The sequence below is a fragment of the Rhinatrema bivittatum genome, chromosome 8, assembly GCF_901001135.1.
Source record: "Rhinatrema bivittatum chromosome 8, aRhiBiv1.1, whole genome shotgun sequence".
Classification (NCBI taxonomy): Eukaryota; Metazoa; Chordata; class Amphibia; order Gymnophiona; family Rhinatrematidae; genus Rhinatrema; species Rhinatrema bivittatum.
Window position 1 is genome coordinate 101,542,845 of NC_042622.1, and position 21,111 is coordinate 101,563,955.

General features: G+C 42.2%; 1 protein-coding gene across 4 annotated transcripts in view; it reads right to left on the reverse strand.

Moving 5' to 3' along the window:
- The window catches only part of TTLL11 (tubulin tyrosine ligase like 11), a 505,614-nt gene that overhangs the window by 124,685 nt on the left and 359,818 nt on the right, over positions 1–21,111 (reverse strand). The window lies entirely within an intron of this gene.

Consider the following 21,111-nt stretch of genomic DNA (forward strand, 5'->3'; position numbering starts at 1 on the left):
GCTGTATTATTTTTTTTTTTAATTAAAGTTGTCATGCTTATCCCATGCTTTCTTGAATTCAGATACTGTCCTTGTCTCTACCACTTCCACTGAGAGGCTGTCCATGCATCCACAATCCTCTGTAAAGAAATATTTCCTTAGATTATTCCCGAGTTTACCCCCTTTCACCCTCATCCCATTGTCCTTCCAGACATTGAAAGATGCCCGCCTTCTGTGCATTGGTACCTTGAAGATATTTAAATGTCTCTGTCATGTCTCTTCTAGCTGAACTTTCCTCTAGGGTATACGTTTAGATCTTTGACTCTGTCCCCATATACTACAGAACAAAGACCACTGACCACTTTAGTAGCACCCTCTGGAGTGACTCCATCTGGTTTATATCCTTTTGAAGGTGTGGTTTCCAAAACTGTACACAGCATTCCAAAAGAGGTCTCACTAGGGACTTATATGGGGCAATATCACCTTTTTTCTAACTGTTCTTCCTATGCACGCACATATCTTTCTAGCTTTTGCCATCACTTTATCCACCTATTTGTCTACCTTGAGATCATCAGATTTGATTACCCCCAGATCATGCTCTTGTTTTATGCTTAGAATTTATTCCTATATAGTTTTGCTCTTTTGGCTTTTTGCAGCAAAAATACATAGGTTTGCATTTTATAGCTTTTATCCTAGCTGGTAAACTCTAGACCATTCCTCAAGCTTCACTAGATCCCAACTCATGTTTTCCATATCCTTCTGGTGTCTATCCTGTTGTAGATTTTGGTATCATTTGCAAAAAGACAAACCTTTCCCGATATCCTTTTGCAATATCACTTAAAAAATAATGAAAAATACTGGTCCAAGGTGTGAACCCTGCACAAACCACTAGTAGCCTATGAGTGAACGTCATTCACCATTTCCCTTTGACACCTCCCACTCAACCAGTTTCTAACCTAGTCAGTCAATTTAGTGCCCATACCAAGGGCATTCAGATATTAATTGCCTATGTGGAACCATGTCAAAAGCCTTACTCATATCCAAGTATACTACATCTGGAGCCCTCTCCTAATCCAACTCTCTGGTTACCCAGTCAAAGAAATTGACCTATAGAGATGGAATAACCATGCTGCCTTGTATCTTGTAGTCCACTGGATTCCAGAAACCACTTGTTGTAATATCTCCAAGAATGTTCAAAAGGAATATTTCACATATGGGACAAGGCCAGAGGTTAAAAGAAAGAAGCACCTGCATTATTTTGTACTAGCTTATCATTACTGATCTAATTTTAAAAAAAATAATGTGCTTACAATTTATAAACCTGGAGCAATACTGCACAACTGCACAGCGCAAAATTTGACAGAATTGCCCTTTCTTTGCAGAATTCTTCAGTTCTCCGCAAAATTTGCTGGGAGAACTAGAAGACTTCAGTACCAGTGTGCATGGGCAAAGAGGAGGCTGAAGCTGTGGCAGTGTTGGCCTACACAGGAACTAGAAAGGAAATTACAGGTTTGCTGCTCTGTGCAGACCCAGACTGGAGGCAGCAGGGTACATGATGGAGGGGTAGGAAGGGAGGGACTGGGTCAGGATCTTTGTTACTTGGGGGGGTGGGGGGCGGGCTAGAACCCAAAGCTGATTATTTTTTTACATGGACGGGGGGGCTAGGGTTTGCACTGCGTAGGATCGCTTTCTATTTTAAAACTTTTTGGGAGTGATGGCAGCCCCAGGTTGAGACAGGGCCAGCACTGACCTCAGCCCAACCTCCCCATTTGGCTGCACTTTTTTTTTTTTTGTTTTCTACTGCTTTAAATGTGCGGCAGGAGCCTCAGGACCCTAACTTTTGCCGCACATCTAACACTTTTCAAAGAGGTGTTATTTTATTGCGGCTGACCACCTTCTCAGCCACACTATGGGGTAGATTTTAAAACCCCTGCGCGCGTATATCCTCCCGGATTTACGCGTGCAGGGCACTCGCGCGCCGGCGCGCCTATTTTGCTTAGGCCGCCAGCTCGCGCAAAGCCCCGGGACATGCGTAAATCCCGGGGCTTCCTAAAAGGGGCAGGAGGGACCATGTCCAGGGGGGCGGGTCCGGGGGCAGGGGGCGGTCCGGGGTGGGTCCGGGGGCATGGCGACGGTTCGGGGGCGGGCCGGGAGGGCGGTTCCGAGTCCCCCGGCACTGCGGCCTGTGCCGGGGGATGCCGGGGCGGCGCGCGCAAGTTACGCCTGCTTCAAGCAGGCGTAACTTGCCCAACAAACAGGTCGATACAGTAAAGTGTGCTCCGTCGGAGCGCACTGTCAGCCTGCTCTGGACGCGTGTTTTCCCTTACCCCTTATTCAGTAAGGGGAGGAAAACACGCAGCCCACCCGCGGCACCTAATAGCGCCCTCAACATGCAAATGCATGTTGATGGCCCTATTAGGTATGCGCGCGGGATCCAGTAAGTAAAATGTGCAGCCAAGCCGCACATTTTACTCTAAGAAATTAGCGCCGACCCAAAGGTCGGCGCTAATTTCTTCCGGCGCCAGGAAAGTGCACAGAAAAGCAGTAAAAACTGCTTTTCTGTGCACCCTCTGACTTAATATCATAGCGATATTAAGTCGGAGGTCCCCAAAAGTAAAAAAAAAAAAAAAAAAAAATTTGAATTCGGCCCGCGGCTGTCGGGCCGAAACCGGACGCTCAATTTTGCCGGCGTCCGGTTTCCGAGCCTGTGGCTGTCAGCGGGCTCGAGAACCGACGCCGGCAAAATTGAGCGTCGGCTGTCAAACCCGCTGACAGCCGCCGCTCCAGGCCAAAGGAGGCGCTAGGGACGCGCTAGTGTCCCTAGCGCCTCCTTTTCCTCATTTGCACCGCGTCGCCTAATTTGCATACTGGATCGCTCGCACCGGCCAAGGGCCGGTGCGTGCGCCGGGAGAGCGGGCATTCGTCCGCTCTCCCGCGGTTTTACAGTATCGGGCTGAAAGGTAGGGGGGGGATTTAGGTAGGGCTGGGGGATGGGGTAGATAGGGGAAGGGAGTGGAAGGTGGGGGGATGCGAAAGGAAAGTTCCCTCCGAGGCCGCTCCGATTTCAGAGCGGCCTTGGAGGGAACGGAGGCAGGCTGCGCGGCTCAGCGCGCGCAGCCTTGCGCGCGCCGACCCCGGATTTTATAAGATACGCATGGCTACGCGCGTATCTTATAAAATCTGGAGTACTTTTGTTCGCGCCGAAAGTACGCATGTGCGTATTTTTTGAAGATCTACCTCAGCGTCTGTTGTATGTTCCCTCACCAAGCTTCATTCGACTTGCTGAATAAAGAGATTTTACGCTTGTTTTTGCTAAACTGATTGTATGGAATAGCCTGACTGAAGCTTTGCAGGAGGAGAATGATATTAAGCTTTTTAAGCAAAAGTGAAAACTAATTTGGTTTGTTAGGCATTTGATCTAAATCACTGATTTACTAGCAGGATACAGGGAGCTGAAGCAATTTTATTTTTGACAGGGTGTCTTCTTCTGCATGTAATCTATTTTATATTTTAATTTTATATTTGTTGTATTTTAATTTTTGCTTATTTTGCTAATTTCTTTTTTATTTATTTTAATTGTGAAGTTATAGCTGTAAGCCCCCTGGAACTTGGGGTAGTGTGGCATATAACTATTTTAATAACTGTGTTCTAATATTTATTTAAAGTCTGCAGAATTTTACAGAATTTTAAAATGTGTGCAGAATTCTTAATTTTTTGTGAAGAATTCCCCCAGGAGTAAATTTACAATCTAAAATTATTCCATAGCTGAACATCTATTTTCAAAGCTACTGCTAAAATAACACAACCTAAAATATTTTGGCTGCATGACAATGAAAGCACAGGGATTTAACTTACATATATATTTTTTTCTAATTAGAAGTTTCTTTCAAAAACATTTCATTATTGGTATTCATAATACATATGTAATAATTGACAGTATACATGTAAAAATTTTAAAATTTTTACCATTGGGTTTTAGGATGGTTAGTTTTTTAATGTATGTATGTGGTGTGTATGAAAGTGTGTGCATGGTTTGTTTTTAGGATTATGATGAGGTTAGATATTCTTGGGGTAATGTTATATTAGGTGGGATGAAGCTACATCACATTAGTAGTATTTGATGATTATGTATGATGATACATGTTAATTACGTAAGTAAAAAATTGCTCTTTTTGAAATATAAATAAAAAGTTTTGTATGTAAGACAATTTTAGTACATTGTTATATATCGGTGGGATACCTTTGTTTAGTTGTAGTACTATTTCCTAGCTATGGAACTTACAACCTACTGATTTGCAAATAAGAATTATTTTATTTCAGACAAGTATGAAATATTGCAGTTTACTGAATATTAATAAAAAGTGATGCCATTAACATACATGGAAAAGCCATACTGCAGTGGACGATCTCACAGAGATGAGGGTGCTGGAAGGTCTGATAATTTTTCATCACAATGGGGAATATCTAGATAATTTTTCAGAGTGACTATATTTAAGGGTGTCAGGCTAACCTGGTAACCATTGTTTAATACTTGCTCTTCATTTAAAATGGTTTTAGATGAAAATCCTTTTTTTGTCCTACAGTTGGTTTGATAAGCCACACAAATGGTTTATAAAACATAATTCTCTTTCTTTTGCAGGATTAACACCTAAGCAACCTACCTTGCCCAGAACAATTTCTTACATTTGTAGGCTTGGCAAGTGAGCAAAATGAACTGAGAAAATTGCTCACAGAGAGTTCCTAAGAATATCTAGTACTAAAAATAAAATAGGATTCTTCTCTTAGAGCAGGTGTTGCCAACCCAGTTCTCAGGCATACCTAGCCAGTTGGATTTTCAGGATATCCACAATGAATATGCATGGTATGAATTTGCATGCCAATTTATCTCCTGCATATTCATTGTGGATATCCTGAAAACCTGACTGGTGAGCTGTGCCCTGAGAACTCGAATGAAAATCACTAGTTTTCAAACTTGCTGGCCAGTGAGGATTTTAACTTGCCTGTTTTGAGCTCCCTAAAATCCCCAACTGCAAGAAAAAAATTATCTCTGCTTTTCAAGGCCTGGCCTTATTAGCCACTCTCACACACTCAATTATTTTTCTTGGTCATTTGTAGGTTGCTGTCTCTGCAGCTCTGGCAATATGTTTTGACAAGAGTTTTAGCCCTCTTCCCCAAAAGAAAGCATGGGGAACTTGTCCACTTCATCACAGAAAGATTACTTAACATCTACATTAATGACAGAAAACGACTATAACCTATTTATGGTCACATGCCCACGACACAAACATTTAGATGGCTATTTTAACTTTTCTAAAATGATTGAAAATCTAGAAAAAAACAAGGAGGGATGCAAGTAGATTTTAATTCTTACCTGTAATGTGCTGACCTGTCCTGACTCCACCTCAAGACTGACTGGAGCAATTAACCTATACCTGCTATTATTTACTTTATAAGAATAAAGGTTAATAAATAAAACAAAAAACATATATGATGATACCTTTTTATAGATACTGTTCTGACCCAAGAAAGGGATTATTAGTGCCTAAAATCTAGTCAGGAAATGTATTAAGTTAGTATAGTAAAAAGATATCCCTCTACAATTTATTTTTTGTTTTTGTTAACCTTTATTTCAGTTTATTCAAGTGGACTAACTCAGCAGCCACATTATTTATATTATTATTTACTGTGGGGTTTTTTTTTAATTTACATAGGGCCTCATTTAATTTACATAGGGCGGTGCGATCGCTGCCGGTTTCGCACCTAATAGCGCCACCATATAAGGTGTAGCTATTGGGTGCGAACTCGGACACGAAAAGGGCCTTACCTTTTCGTCGTTCGCAGAGTCGGCCCTGGTGACGCCCCGACTCCTCCTCTTCCGGGGCCGACTCCGCCCCCATTTTGGTATCGCACACGATAAGGGACATTTCGCGTGCGAAACGTCCCTTATCGCGTGCGATCCCTTTAGAAAATGAGGCCCATAGTGCCTGTCATTCAAATTGTATTGCTTAGGATTATCATCATCAGATCTACTTACAGTTGGATAATGCATGCACAGAAAGCGAATGTTCATAGCTGCCAAGTCACCCAATATCTGAAGGGGGATTTCAGGCCAGTCCTGGTCTTGACAAACCCGATCTTGATGCATTCTGGTACCTGCAGCACCGATTTCAAATAGCAGAATGCAATGAGATGCAGGTTCAAAAACCAGGACTAGATTAAACTCCCTGCAGGAACTAGAAGCTCCACATTTCATTTTCACTTGCAGCTCCAGATCATCCAGAGCCCAGTGAGCCCTGACTTGTCAACTCCATTTTCCAAGTTTTGCACAGATTACTTTGAAACAGGCCTTTATAAACTGAGATTGGCTCAGCTGTTCCTTACAGCTTGAAGCCAGGTGCTTATCATAGAGTTGTTCCTTTGCCTAGTCATGATTCTGTGTTATAAAAATAAACATTCTGCTTTTAACACCTTTATAATCACCTCATTATGTGCCTTCATATGCAAGTGACTTGCATCATAAAAACCTGCCAGTCATTATTTTTAGTCATTTGTTTAGCATATATCAGATGCACACAGCACTGTATTGAGACACAAAGAACAATCCTTACTCCTTGGAGCTTACAATCTACTCTAGATAGATGACACACAGCAAAAAAAAAAAGATTTCAAGTTAAGTAAGCAAGGCCATGACTGAGGAAGTTTAAAGTAGAAAGGAACTAAACCAGATGGCTTTTAGGTGAGCTTAAATAGTAAGAAGCTTTAATTAAGTAAAGTGGTAAAGAATCAATAGTTTACGTAACTGGTGAATCAGTCAAAATTAAAATCATTACCCTAGAAGCAATCTACATAAGAAAAGCAGAAGATGAGGTACATGGGTGAGGAGAAGTAGGGATAAAAAGTAAAAAAAAAGTAGAGTAAATCAGATTTGAATTTCACAGAGGGGTAGATTTTCAAAGGGGTACATGCATACCCTCCGAAAACCTACCCCAAACCCCCCCCTGCGCGTGCCGAGCCTATTTTGCATAGGCTTGGCGGCGCGCGTAAGTCCCGGGGCTTGCAAAAAGGGGCGGTCGGAGGCATTGCCAGGGGGAGCGGTTAGGGATCGGGACGTGTCCGGGGGGCGTGTGGGCGGTCCGGGGGCATGGCCGAGTGCCCCAACACAGCGGCCTGTGTCGGGGCCTGCCACGCCAGCGCGCGTAAGTTACTACTGCCGGGAGGCAGTAGTAACTTCTCCGATAAAGGTAGGGGGGGGTCTAGATAGGGCCGGGGGGTGGGTTAGGTAGGGGAAGGGAAGGGAAGGTGTGGGGGGGGTAGAAAGAAAGTTCCCTCCGAGGCCGCTCTGATTTCGGAGCGGCCTCGGAGGAAACGGGCAGCGCGCGCAGGGCTTGGCGCGCGCAAGTTGCACAAATGTGCACCCCCTTGCGCGCGCCAACCCCGGATTTTATAAGATACGTGCGGCTACGCGCGTATCTTATAAAATCCCGCGTACGTTTGTTCGCGCCTGGTGCGCGAACAAAAGTACGCGCGCGCGTATGTTTTTAAAATCTACTTGAGGTTTTGTTTTTTTTTAACTACTATAAACAATACTGTCATAAAAGCTCAATCAATTGCCCTATAAGACTGTCTAAAGGCATACAAAAGAAAATACTTGTTTAAATACTTGTGCCATCATTCAATAACACAGAATGCAGGAAACTAAAACAAGATAGAGAATGACTATTTGTTAGTCTTACCTCAGTTATTTTATAAAAATATATAAATCTATAACTATTAGGGGTGGTAGTCCCAAAAAATTGTGTGATTTTTCCTTTTGCTTTGGGGGTGGGTCTTTTCAGGAGATATATATATATAATTTTTTTAAACCCAGAATCTGCCCCAACCCTTCCCGTTTATTAAAATATTGAGCACTCCTACCAAACGACTCCCTTCACTGCCATTGAGCAGCCCCAGTCACATGATAGGGGCAAAGGGCGGCTGGCACCATTTTGAATAATGGCAGCTGTTGGGCCCGGAGCAGGAGGTTGCTCCTGGGCTCTCGTTAGATCACCATAGACATTTTGGTGAGTCCTGGGGGTTGGGAAAGTGGACCGGGGAGGGGAGGGGGGGGGGTCAGCTAGTGTGTGTGTGTGTGGGGCTGAATATTTAAACAAACAGGAGGTATTGAAGAGGGTTCATTTTTTTTGTTTTTGTCTTTTTAAATAAGTGCTTTTTTGCCCCCATAAAATAAATAAGAAAACCCCAAAATTTCGTGTTTTTTTCCTATTTTTTTTTTAATTCCACAATGATCCAAAATAAGAAAAGATAGATATCTATATCTATATATAGTGCTGACATCCTTTATTATATCAGTGGTTCTTTTTTTTTTTTTTTCAATTATCTCTTTATTAGTCATTTTCCAAATTTCTACATAAAACATGTTACTTCACAAATCCATAGGTAATCCTAACTTGGAAGCATATCATTATATACATAAAATAAATCGATAAAATAAACCAACATTTTCCAAGTTAGATACTAATAATGAAGGAGGTCTATTAATTTACAAATAACTCTTCCATAATTAAACATTTTGTGAAAGGGCATTATCTTTCTTGAATTCTAAGGCATCTCCTAGAATTGATTCTTGGTTACTATTGAGACATGACTTGTCTTTCAGGAACTTTTCTAGATGTAATGGCTCATTGAAACTAAATTTCTTGCCCTGAAAATGTATAAAACATTTTGATGGGTATCTCAAATAAAACATTGCTCCAATTTCAAGGGTCTTACTTTTTAGTGCCAAGAACTGTCTCCTGCGGGCCTGTGTAGATCTTGAAACATCTGGAAATATGTACATTTTTTGGCTTCAAAATTGCATGTCTTTATTCCTGAAAAATTTCTCAAGCAAACACTCTTTATCTCTCTCAGCCATAAAGGATATAAAGAGAGTTGCTCTACTATTAATAATGTCTGTTGATTCCTCTAAGAAAGTAATAATACCAATAATATTTTCTTCACTCATCTTATTATTTTTATTATAACGAGAGGAAAAATAGTATATCTTAGAGATAGCTGGAATATCTTTATCTTCATACATTAGAACTTCTTTTAAATATTTAACCAACATCTCTTTCAGAGATAATAACCTAGTCATTGGAAAATTAACCAATCTTAGGTTTTTAACTCTTAGTAAATTTTCCACATTTTCCAATTCAATATGCAAGGAAGTATTATCTCTAATCAATACATTTTCCAAATTTTGCACGTTACCAATTTTCCCAGACACTTCACTCATCGTGGATTCTACTGCACTCAATCTTTTACCCTGCTCCAATATTGAAATTCTATTAACATTTACTAATGATGAGAGAGAAGAGTTAACTTGAGTCAAATTCATGTCCAACTTTACCAGTACCCTCCACAAATCCGAGAGAGTCACATTGGTAGGGTCCACAGAATTTATCTGGGTATTGCCAATGGTTACAACAAGATTTTCCTCTCGTGCTTCAATTGAAGAAAACTTGAGGCATGGGAAAGAATCGGGGTCAACCAGCGCTACTTGCAAATTTTTTGCACTCACGTTAGGTGAATCCTTTTCATCCTGCTGCACTTCTCTCGGACCTTTTTGTGGTTGAGGGGGAGTAGGCCCGTTGCCTGGACTAAGCAAGGCTTCAGATGAGTCTCGCATACTGTCCATTACTGGCGGTCCCTGCCAACTCACATGGGCATCCATAGGGCCTATTCTAGTTGTGGCTGAAGACAATGTGGTAAATCTGGCTTTTCTTTTCCGTCCCATCAAGCCTTCAATAAATTTCCAATTTTACAGCCAAATCCCAGTCAAAGCCGACGTATCTCGGGTTTTAAAGACCCGGGCACCTGGTGATGACGTACAGTCTCGGGCTCAGCTGTTGTTAATTGCTGGTTCTTTCGCTACTCACAGCATGCTATTAGATGGCAATTAGCTGGCACTTTCACTCCCCAAGCTCTGAACCAGGGCGGCTTGATGTCCTTTCAGCTCCACAACCGAACCCCACTGGACTGCCAGTGTATCTCGGGTTTTAAAGACCCGGGTACCTGGTGATGACGTACAGTCTCGGGGCTCAGCTGTTGTTAATTGCTGGTTCATTCGCTACTCACAGCACGCTATTAGATGGCATTAGCTGGCGCTTTCACTCCCCGAGCTCTGAACCAGGGCGGCTTGATGTCCTTTCAGCTCCACAACCAGACCCCACTGGACTGCCGGCGTATCTCGGGTTTTAAAGACCCGGGCACCTGGTGATGACGTACAGTCTCGGGCTCAGCTGTTGCTAATTGCTGGTTCTTTCACTACGCACAGCACACTATTAGATGGCAATTAGCTGGCGCTTTCACTCCCCAAGTTCTGAACCAGGGCGGCTTGATGTCCTTTCAGCTCCACAACGGACCCCACTGGATTACCGGCGTATCTCAGGTTTTAAAGACCCGGGTACCTGGTGATGACGTACAGTCTCGGGCTCAGCTGTTGTTAATTGCTGGTTCTTTTGCTACTCACAGCACGCTATTAGATGGCAATTAGCTGGCGCTTTCAATCCCCGAGCTCTGAACCAGGGCGGCTTGATGTCCTTTCAGCTCCACAACTGGACCCCCTATATCCTCTCCCTTTCTTCTCTACTCCCAGTTCTAGTACCTTGTTATTTGTAACTGCTTCCTCCTCACTAATAGGTTACTCATTTGTTCTTTGTACACCCCTGTTCTATGTAAACCGGCATGATGTGATTGTATCATGAATGCCGGTATATAAAAATTTTAAATAAATAAATAAAATAAATATCAGTGGTTCTCATTCTGGTCCCCTGGACCTGCTCAACCACTCTTTATAGGATATCCACAATGAATATGCATGAGAGATATTTGCATATTTATTTATTTATTTATTTATTTATTTATTAAATGCTTTTATATACCGACTTTCTTGATACAAATCAAATCTACTCGGTTTTCAATGAACTAAGCAGAAAATGTAATTAACCAATCAACAAGAGATAAGGAGCATACAGTTACATTATAACAAGGATACCTTAAACTTGGAGTAAGAAATAAAGAAGGGGGTGAACGAAAAGTAAATAAATAAATACTTAAATAAATACTATATACAAGAGAGGGAGGCAAGGAGCCAACCTCTTTAATAGGTACTATGCATGAGAAATATGGAAAATTTGTTTACATAGGTGGGTGGTGGACAGTTCTAGATCAGGCAATGGGGTTTGTAGTGGGGAAGGCTTGGCTGAACAGCCATGTCTTTAGTTTCTTTTTAAAGGTTGTTAGACAGGTCTCCAGTCTGAGGTCCGGAGGCATGGCGTTCCAAATGGAAGGGCCTGCGGTAGAGAATGACCGGTCTCTGATGTTTGCGTGGTGCACTAATTTGATTGCATATAATGAAGGTAGTACATGCAAATGTGTCTCATGCATATTCAGTATAGGTATTGTATGGTTTTTGCCCCAACAGACCAGACACGAGACTCAGAGAAATTTTAGAAATTTAGAAAAATGTTTATTATAGTAAATAAATGATTGCCAATCACAATATAAGTGTCTGGGAAGGAAAATCGGAGGCTTGTCCTTGCCTATGTCACAATATTACAATGCTTATATACATTTTTTCTTGATTTCCTTTGCCAAATATTGATCTTTTCTAAATATGTCATTCTGGCCTGCCTTCCTTTCTCTAGATCACCTGCCCCCAAACATTCATTCGATGCAAGGAGTTATTGACATTTATTATGGAATTTTCTTATTGGTTATTTGAATATTTTTGCTCTTATATGAGGCTTTAATCCATAACACAAAAATCTAACTTAATGATGAAAGTTATGAGGCTATGCTTCGATGTCAGAGAAGTGCCGTCCTGTGAGAACTGTATACACCATTTGTCATTGATCTCAGAAATCATCCCATCCTTTGCCAAGGAAGACATCTTGCACCCTTCATTTTATGGAATTAAGTGCTCACACTTTATGCCTGATGTTCTGTTTCATGTTTTTCTTGCTCTATGAGGGGTGGCCTTACTTGGATACTGCTTTCCTTTGTTTTATGAGATAATATACCTTTATTTGACATCTAATAATTGATTGTCAAAACAAAATATTTTATGATACACCTAGTTAATATCTAGCTACATGCCTACTTACAGACATTATTTAGATTTTCACGTTAATGATAAAGTCTGAATTAATGTAGTTTTATTAGTCCTTACATCTCTGTGTTCATGGTCAACAGTATATTCTATCTGTATGTCCATCCGATATTCAGACAGTAATTTTCTTTTTTTAGAGAACTACAATAGATTTTTGACACAGGGGTTTTGTTTTCATTTTTGATTTGCACCACTGATGGGGGGTGGGGAGTATATGCCACACCTGAGTTTAACTGTTCCAGATACCTAAAATATAATGAGTAGTAAGCTGAGCACAAATGGGAGCTGCTAAGAAACAAGGACCTAAGCTAATACTTCATTGTAGGGTGGAGAGTCACTCAAGTAACTGCACATGTGGAACTTTTGTTACGCAGGCTATGCTGAGCACAGTAGGTCTGACATTGAACACACAATGAAAGGTGGCCTATAAAACCCATCAGAGAACCCTAAAATAGATAAGTAATACCACTAATGTTTTAAATGATTTGAAAGATGCTTAATGTTACAATCTTTCTTACACTATGGCAAAGAATATCAAAACTGTTCAAAAAATAATTCAAAAAACAAAACTGGCACAACAACACACATTTATCAATTGCTCTAGTCATGCATTCCTCATTCGCACCACTTCTAAACTCTCTGTAGTGTTATTCATTTATAACATGTATAGATATAGACATAAAACATCGTCAAAATATATACAAAGTGCTTGTAATGAAATAATGATACACTTGCAATAGAGCTGGACTTCAAGAAAGATACTTTGTGATTTGCAAATGAGTCACATAGAAGATACCTTCATTAAAAAGGGGATACAATTGAATCACAGTCCACAAGAAATGATACTTTGTAATTGTTTCACAGGACTATTGTTCCAATGATGTTTCTGTAGTCTATGTTCTACTTCTGCTATATCCTGTAATCTCTGTCCCTACAAAGATTGTGACATAGGCAAGGATGAGCCTATGGTGTTCAGCGATTTGCTGAGCCTCCATTTTTCCTTCCCAGACATTCATTATGTGATTGGCAATCATTTATTTCCTATAATAAACATTTTACTAAATTTCAAAAATTTCTTGAGTCTCATGTCTTGTCTACTGGGGTAAAAACCATATAGTATCCTGTCAACATGACTGTCCATGCAGGTTCCAAAAACTGGGTTGAGTACCCCTGTATTGTGCTATCATGTAGATTTTATGGGTTTTTATTCTATGCTCATTTCTGCTTTGTCAGTCTACCAAAGATTGAAAGCACTGTACAGGCAGTTTCCCAGAGCCTAGGAGGGAGATAGTTGAAGACAGGGTCTTCCTGATGGGCCAAGGATACAAGACAGTATTCCTGGAGTACCCCAATTTATGCTTCCTATGTTGAAAGATTCAGGCCTGGTACTAGATATACAAATTTAGACTGGGGGAAGGGGAGATGCTAAAAATGTGAAGAAAAATCCAGTGATCAAGTATGATTATTCAATGCTGTGTTATTACTGGAATTCAGGTCTTAAAGAGGTCAGTCAAGACAGGTTTTATCCTGGTCTGAAAAAATGGAAAGAAGGTATCCCAAAACAAAAAAATAAAAAAAGAAGAAAAATAACTTATATAATGTATTACTGTGCTCATAATTTTCGTATTGGCTTTTTTAATAATATTTGTCACCTTGATCTATTGAATTCTCTAAACTATTTGCATGTTCAAATTTTGCATTAGGTCAAACAAATTGGCTGTATAATAATTTTGTTAATCTACATCTGAACCATTCAGTCCTGCTTTATAAAGTAATTACAAATTAAAAAATGAATTTTCAAAGGCTTACTGATGCAAAAAAGGCCATAAATGCATTGTATGTGGCCCAAGTGCATACATGTGTATTTTAAAAAGAGGTCACATAAGCATGTTATATGTGAATGTGTAAGTAAAAGTTCATGCACAAAAAAGGTGTGTTTTGGGGACATGGAGCAAGGTTAGCATGTGCATAATGAGGTATTATAAAAGCGACGTACTTGTGAATGTCATCCAGCTTACAAATGTTCATTTACTACTGCTTACTTACGCATACAAGTGCAAACTTTATTTTGATTTTGGATTTGGCATTTGGCAGGTTAACTTCTCTAGGGAAATGGACAAAGGAACGGGCTAAGGGGTATAAGGGAGCATACAAGGGAGTTACTGGAACACACTGAGGGTACTGTGGCATATATGGCATTAAAGGCGGGTGGGAGCACTGTACCCTCTAAGTCAGAGCTTTCCAAAGTGTGTGTCGCGACACTTTAGTGTGTTGCCTGCAGTGTGCCAGTGTGTCGCGCAAGCCCGGTGCACGTGACGGGGCAGAGCAAGGAGAGGTCAGGGGGAGCCAATGCGGCCGCCGGTGGACCTCATCCCACTGGCGGCTGAGTAGTGAAATATCGCTGTGCTGTGCCAGAGACACACAGCAGGAAGATCGGCAGGGCCTGAAGAACAAGGTCACTTCTAAACGTGCAGGTGCTCCTCCTCCTTCCTGCCTGCGCGACCCCGGAAGAAACATGTTGCCAGAGCCGTGTGGGCAGGAAGGAGGAGGACCATCAGCCATGTGCAGAAGAGGAGCAGCATTGTTGCAGCGGGCTGAGAAGAGGAGGAGGCCCGGTAGCAGGGCCCCCACCGCGGATTGGCCCGAGAAGATCAAGGCCGCCCCCGCCGCGGATCGGCCTGAGAAGATCAGGGCCGCTGCAGAGCCCATCCTGCAGCGACCCGTAAAGAGGAGGCCCAGAGGTAAGAGAGAGGCTGAGGGCCCGTAGAGTGTCTGTATGAGATGAGTTGAGAGATTGTGTGCGAGTATGAGATGAGTTGAGAGATTGTGTGTCTGTGTGTGAGAGTGAGATGAGAGACTGTGTGTGGGAGTGAGGACCTGAATGTTTGCAGAGACAGCATGTGAGAGCCTGTGTGTGAGAGAGAGACAGCAAGTGACAGTGAGAGCCTGTGTGTATGAATGATTGTATGAGAGAGAGTATGTGACAGTGAGAGCCTGTGTGTATGAATGATTGTATGAGACAGAGCATGTGACAGTGAGAGCCTGTGCTAGAGCAAGACAGCATGTGGGAGTGAGAGAGAGCCTGTGTGTGTGAGACTCAGACAGCATGTGCTAGTGAGAGACTGTGTGTATGATTGATTGTATGAGAGAGAGCATGTGAGAGTGAGAGCGAGAGCCTGTGTGTGTGTGTGTGTGTGAGAGAGAAAGAAAGCATGTGAGAATGAGAACCTGACTGTGTGTTTGAGGGAAGAAGACAGATGGAGAGAAAAGAAAGAAAAAAAGGCAATATAAAAGGAATTGGCAAAAAAATAAGAAAGGGAAGGTGGGGAAAAAAAGCCTGTGACCAACCGATTAGAAAACTAAGATAAGACAGTAGATGTAAAAAAAAATAAATTACTTATTACTGACTGGCACATGTAATCTTTGGGAATGTGCAAGAGTAGCACTTTCTCTATGCGGATCTCACAATGTACGAGATCAGCATGGAGGAACTGGAAGCCCATGGGGCCTGCACAGAGGAGGCAGCAGAATGGGCTTCAGTGCCAGTAGCAACAATCAGCACCTCCCCAATAGCCAAGCGGCAGCAGTGACAGTGGCAGCAGAGGAATGAGAGAGGCCCTGAGGTTGTGAGGGAGCCAGAGTGAGAGTGAGAGTGAGAGCATGAGTGTGTATGAGAAAATCCAGGGGAGTAAGAGTGTGTGTGTGGGAGGGGTGTGTGTGGAGGGGGAGAGAGTATCTTACAGCCTGAGAGTGTGTCAGTGTCTGTGAGAGCGAGAGGTTATGGTTGGGTATAAGAGCATGAATATGTATGTATGTGACAGTGTATGTGTGAGAGAGAATGGACATGTGAGTATGTGTGTGAGAGAGAGGATAACCTCCTGATTCTCGACAATATCAGAATGACTGGAAATCAAGAGCTCCCATGTTTGGCCAGCAGGGGCTTTTTAAAATCCTTATTAGTTTTAATTATTGGGTGTTATTTGATATATGTGCTGTTTTGAAATTTTTTATTGGTGTTTGGGAAATTGTAAAAAATGTATATGATTTTAATTAATAGAAAATCTATTTATCAGTAGTTTTAAAGAATTCTTTTATTAGTATGGTTTTACTATTATAAGTAATGCTTTATGTTTCTTGACTTTATTTGTTTTATGAGGAATGGTGGTTCTGTTTTTCCATTGTTAATACAGAGTCTGGCTTATTGGGGTTTCCATTTCAGTTTTTTCTAATTTGTGCTCCTTTATTTTGTATTCTGTATTTCGTGAGGGTCTGTCTCTGCTCTGTGAGTGTGACCATGATGAGAGATTCTGCTAGCATGTAGTGTCTGTATAGGGATCTATAGCAATCGGGTTGTTTTGTTTCCTCAGTAGGTGGTGTATTGTTATCCTAGGACCCAGTGTAATATTTACCCTTGCTTATTCACAGGTAGGGTTTTTGTTGTTTGAGTCCTTGGTGTTATTACTGTTATGTTACGATGGGATTGCAGTATAGATTTTGAGTGTCTTTTTTTGTGGGGTTTTGTGTTAGTTCACAATGTGTCTGGCAGTGGAAGGTGTTTTTGCTGCTGTTACTGTGAGGTGACACCAGAATTAGAAAATATCTTTTAGTATGATGAGCTGTAAGGGAAACATCCAAGCTCCATTGTTTGGGGGAATTTCAGTGGATGCATAGAGTTAGAGAACTGAAGGTGCAGGATTTATAAAAGTCATAATTAAATAAGTATGCACTAAAATCCAACCCCATCCATAACCCCGCCCCCATATGACCAAAGCCCTGCCCCTGCCCCACCCCCACCCCGCCCTGCCGGGTCATGGAAAAATGGTCTTGCTTGAAGCCAGTCCCTGGTGCAAAAAAGGTTGGGGACCACTGCTCTAGGACACTCTTTTGGCCTCCTGTGACCTCTTGCTTGGACATCGACCGCGCATCCTTGTTTGTGGCACTCCCCTGCACTTCCTCTCTAGGAGACCCTGTGAGGCCCACCTAAGACCAGGCAGCCCGAGTAACCAAGGGCTCAACCTGAGGGAACCCCGGGTTGCTATTGGTGAAGCTCTAGCTAGCTTCTGTCTCCTATGCTCCGCCTCCTGGTGGCAGGCGCTCTCCGAGTCTGACCGGAGGGCCGTACCAATCCTGCACCAGGCCAAGGGTCTACCTCCAGCACAATAGATACTTTGTAATTAAACACCAGCAATATTCTATTGTTGCACCAGCTAGTTTTTTCATCTTCTTATGTATTTAAAATAAATTATATACTGAATTAGAATTATTTTCATTGGAGGGGTGGAGCCAAGATGGCAGCAGGACTCTAGCACTGCTCTGCTCAAGGTCCCTGTTTCTTTGAAAATTTTCCTCTTAGAATTTCAATATGCTGGCGAAAAGGAAGGGGAAAACAAAGAATTATCCCTCGGACCCCTCAACTCTTTCCGGGCAGCAAACTATCCAGCAGAGTTTGGAGATGGCTACAATGAAGGGGCCAGGAGGTCCGGCTGTCAAAGGGAGCAGACAAGAGTTACCTTCAACCTCGGAAGAAGTTTCCCTGAGCCCGGATGTCAGACCTCCACCGCAGGAGCGAGAACACCAGCAGAAGCTGACCAGCCAGAGCCCCAGAACGGTAGTTACTGGTTTGGTATCCAAGGGAGCGAATGCAGGGAGTGTACTCACTCCAGGAACACTGGAATCCTCAACCGGGGACATGGATAGAACCCCGGCAGAGGAAACATCTGCTACTGGAGGTGAAGGTGAGACGCTGAATATTTCTCAGCCAGCCTTTACTATGATTCCTAAACCAGCGACAATAACTCTTGAATCTATTTGGGATTTATTAAAAAGCATGGGTAATGCTGTGAATGACTGTTCAATGAAGATATCAACTTTATCTCAACAAATGGAAATAATCTCAAATAATAACAAAGAACAAATTAAGGAAAATCAAGAAAAATTCTCTAAAATGAAGAAGATTTAAAGGCAATCAAAGGAGTGCAGAGCTCCCTTATTCAGGATGGAGACATCCTGAGTAGAAGGGTCGAATATGTGGAAAATAGATTGAGACACTTGACCTTGCGCTTTTTAAACTTTCCAAAAGTGGTGGGGAAATTACCTCGTGTTACATTGAGGAGATACCTCTTGGAAATATTAGAATATACCCTTGATCAAACCCTCCCCCCCCCCCTATGGATAAGGTTTACTTCCTACCATCGGGTGCAATGCCTCAAGTGCAAATACAACCCATGGATCTTGAAAACCTCACAGATTACCTTGAGTCATCTCATTATGAAATTATAGAAAGAGCTACATTATTGGTCACTTTTTTGACTGAAACTGATCTGAGTGCAGTCATGAAGTATTTTAGAAGAGCAAATAACCCATTTATGGGACAACCAATAAGAATATTTCCTGATCTATCTAAGATCACTCAGGAAAGAAGAAAAGGCTTTTTAGCCTTAAGACAAGAAACCCTGAATATTGGGGCTTCTTTTTATCTAAGATATCCTGCAAAATGTTTAGTGATAATAAGAGGAGATAATTTTGTGTTTACAGCACCAGAACAGTTGAGAGAATTTATTGACTCAAGGAAACAGGGAACAGCAAGTGGAATCTCTGAATGACATAATAGGTGAATGTAGCTGTAAAGTGTCCTGCTAGGTCGTTTCCTATAAGTATTTCTTGTTTGTATCTCCTTGATAGTCTCCATCCCCAAGGCTTTTGGGCCTAACAGATTCTTAGGGTGAAAGTTATTATGTTTCTTCATTGAAAATTTGATGATTTCTTATTTTGTTGTGAAATTGTATCATGTTACTTAAGCAAGGTGTATCTTTGTGAAAACATTTGAAACTCAAAATTTAATTTAAAAAAATTATTTTCATTACAACAATATTTGTTCAGGCACACTTAGGGATAGATTTTATAAAAGTACACCGGATTTTAATAGAAACGCGCATATCCTTTAAAATCCAGCGTGCGCAAGGCTGCCCAAAATTGGCAGCCTGCACGCGCCGAGCCGCGCAGCCTGCCTCAGAGGGAACTTTCCTTCCACCCCCCTAACTTTGTTTTAAAAGTTACGCCTGCCAGAGGCAGGCTGGCGCGCGATTCCCCGACCCCGGGAGCTGTTTCGGAGACCTCGGCCACGCCCCCAGGCTGGAACCACGCCCGCAGCCCCGTCCCCGAATGACACACCGCCGCGACACGCCCCCCAGGAAAGCCCTGGGACTTAGGCTCGGCGCGGGCAGGTTTTCGGGGGGTACACGCGTATCTTACGCACGTACCCCTTTGAAAATCTGCCCCATAGCTCATAGCTCAGAAATTTGAAATCAGCTTATAAATTGCTGCATAAACATTTTTTGCATACATCACCTGTCAAAAATTTGAAAGACTATTAGGAGGAAGTGTGTGTTATTGGGACATAATGAAGATAGCAGTCATTGATAGAGAAGCCATTTTCAATATAACTAATAGCCCTACGGATACTCAGGTTTATAACAGCTGCGAAGGACAAGAGAACAGAGGAAATGGAGTTACCCCTTACAGAGAGAAAATAGGACTAGGACACAGTTTTTGGATCTGTCAAAGGAGAAAGTCATGTGCAGGTTCAGATTAAACAAGAAAGCCATATTATTCCTATGCCAGCAGTTAGAGCAAGACCTGCAACCTACCAGTTGAAGGGGGACATGTCTTGTCAGTACACATCTATGTTACTACCACCCTGGCATTTTTCACCACTGGCACTTTCCCCAGACACCTCTACAGGTGATATCTAGAATCAACCAGTCTGCCACTTTGGTGTGTATAGATCATGTCCTGGCAGCGCTATTCAGGAAAATGAAACTATATATCCTGCCCTCGAAAGAAGACAGCATCATCAAGTAATGACAAATTTCAGTTGTCTGCTATTGATTGCATACCGAGAGGATGTTGAGGCCACCGATCTCTCAACTGCAAGGGCTTCCACTCCTTCAGTATATGCAAGTAGTCTGCGATGCCAAGGGCACCATTCTGGACACTGTACCCAGGTTTCCAGGATTCACTCTCTATGCCTATATCCTCTTACAGACAGGAATTCATGACAGTTTATAGGAAAGCCACATCACCGGGAGCTGGCTTCTAGGTAGGAAGACATTTATCGCTACCATCATACACCAACTAACCTCTTTGTATTGTCACTTTCATATCTAGGCAGACTGACAGCTTGGGTCAAAAAACACTACTCTAACCTTGTCCTGTGGATGGCCCACTACCCAAGCCTAAGGCATATCTAACTCTGCTCTTCTCTGCCTTCTCCCCTATAGGATATCCATTCAAAACGCGATGGCTAATTCATAGACAGCTGAAGAGGCTCACTACAACAGGGCCCACCTGTAGACCAGGGAAATCATTGCGAGAACCTTCTGTCTACTCAATGCACATTTTCACTGTGTAGACAGATCTGGGGGATGCTTTCTCTACAACCAACCTAAAGTCTGTGAGATATTTCTAACCTGCTATATACTATATAACCTGGCCAAAACCAGATGCATGGCTCCTCTAGAGGGAGTGGAAGAGAATCTGGTTGACGAGGAGGAGGAGGAAGAAGAGCTGACTCAGTAGGAATTGCAGGGGATACATCACATGAGTCAAAGGCATGCTATAGAGGAAAGCAACACTCTGATACAAAGATATTTTGGAAGACAAATATGCATTTATTTACAAGCTGTAATTCTAGGTGATGACTAATATATATAACAAAATTAGTATTTCCTTTGCTGCCCTCTGTTTGGGGCTGGGGGAAGCTCTGCTGCCTTTGCTTGTCCAATTCTGGAGTGCCTCCACAGTGGTGTCCTGTTGCTGCCTACTCTGCCTTTGGAGGCACAGGACCTGGGAGCAGAAGGACATCATTGCAGCTTCTGCAGGGCTTCAAGTGAGCCACAAAGATAGCCTAGCAGCTGTGGAAGGCCTTGTCTCCTCAGCCATGGGAGAAGTGGGAACATCTCTCTCTGGTTGTAGTGGTAGTG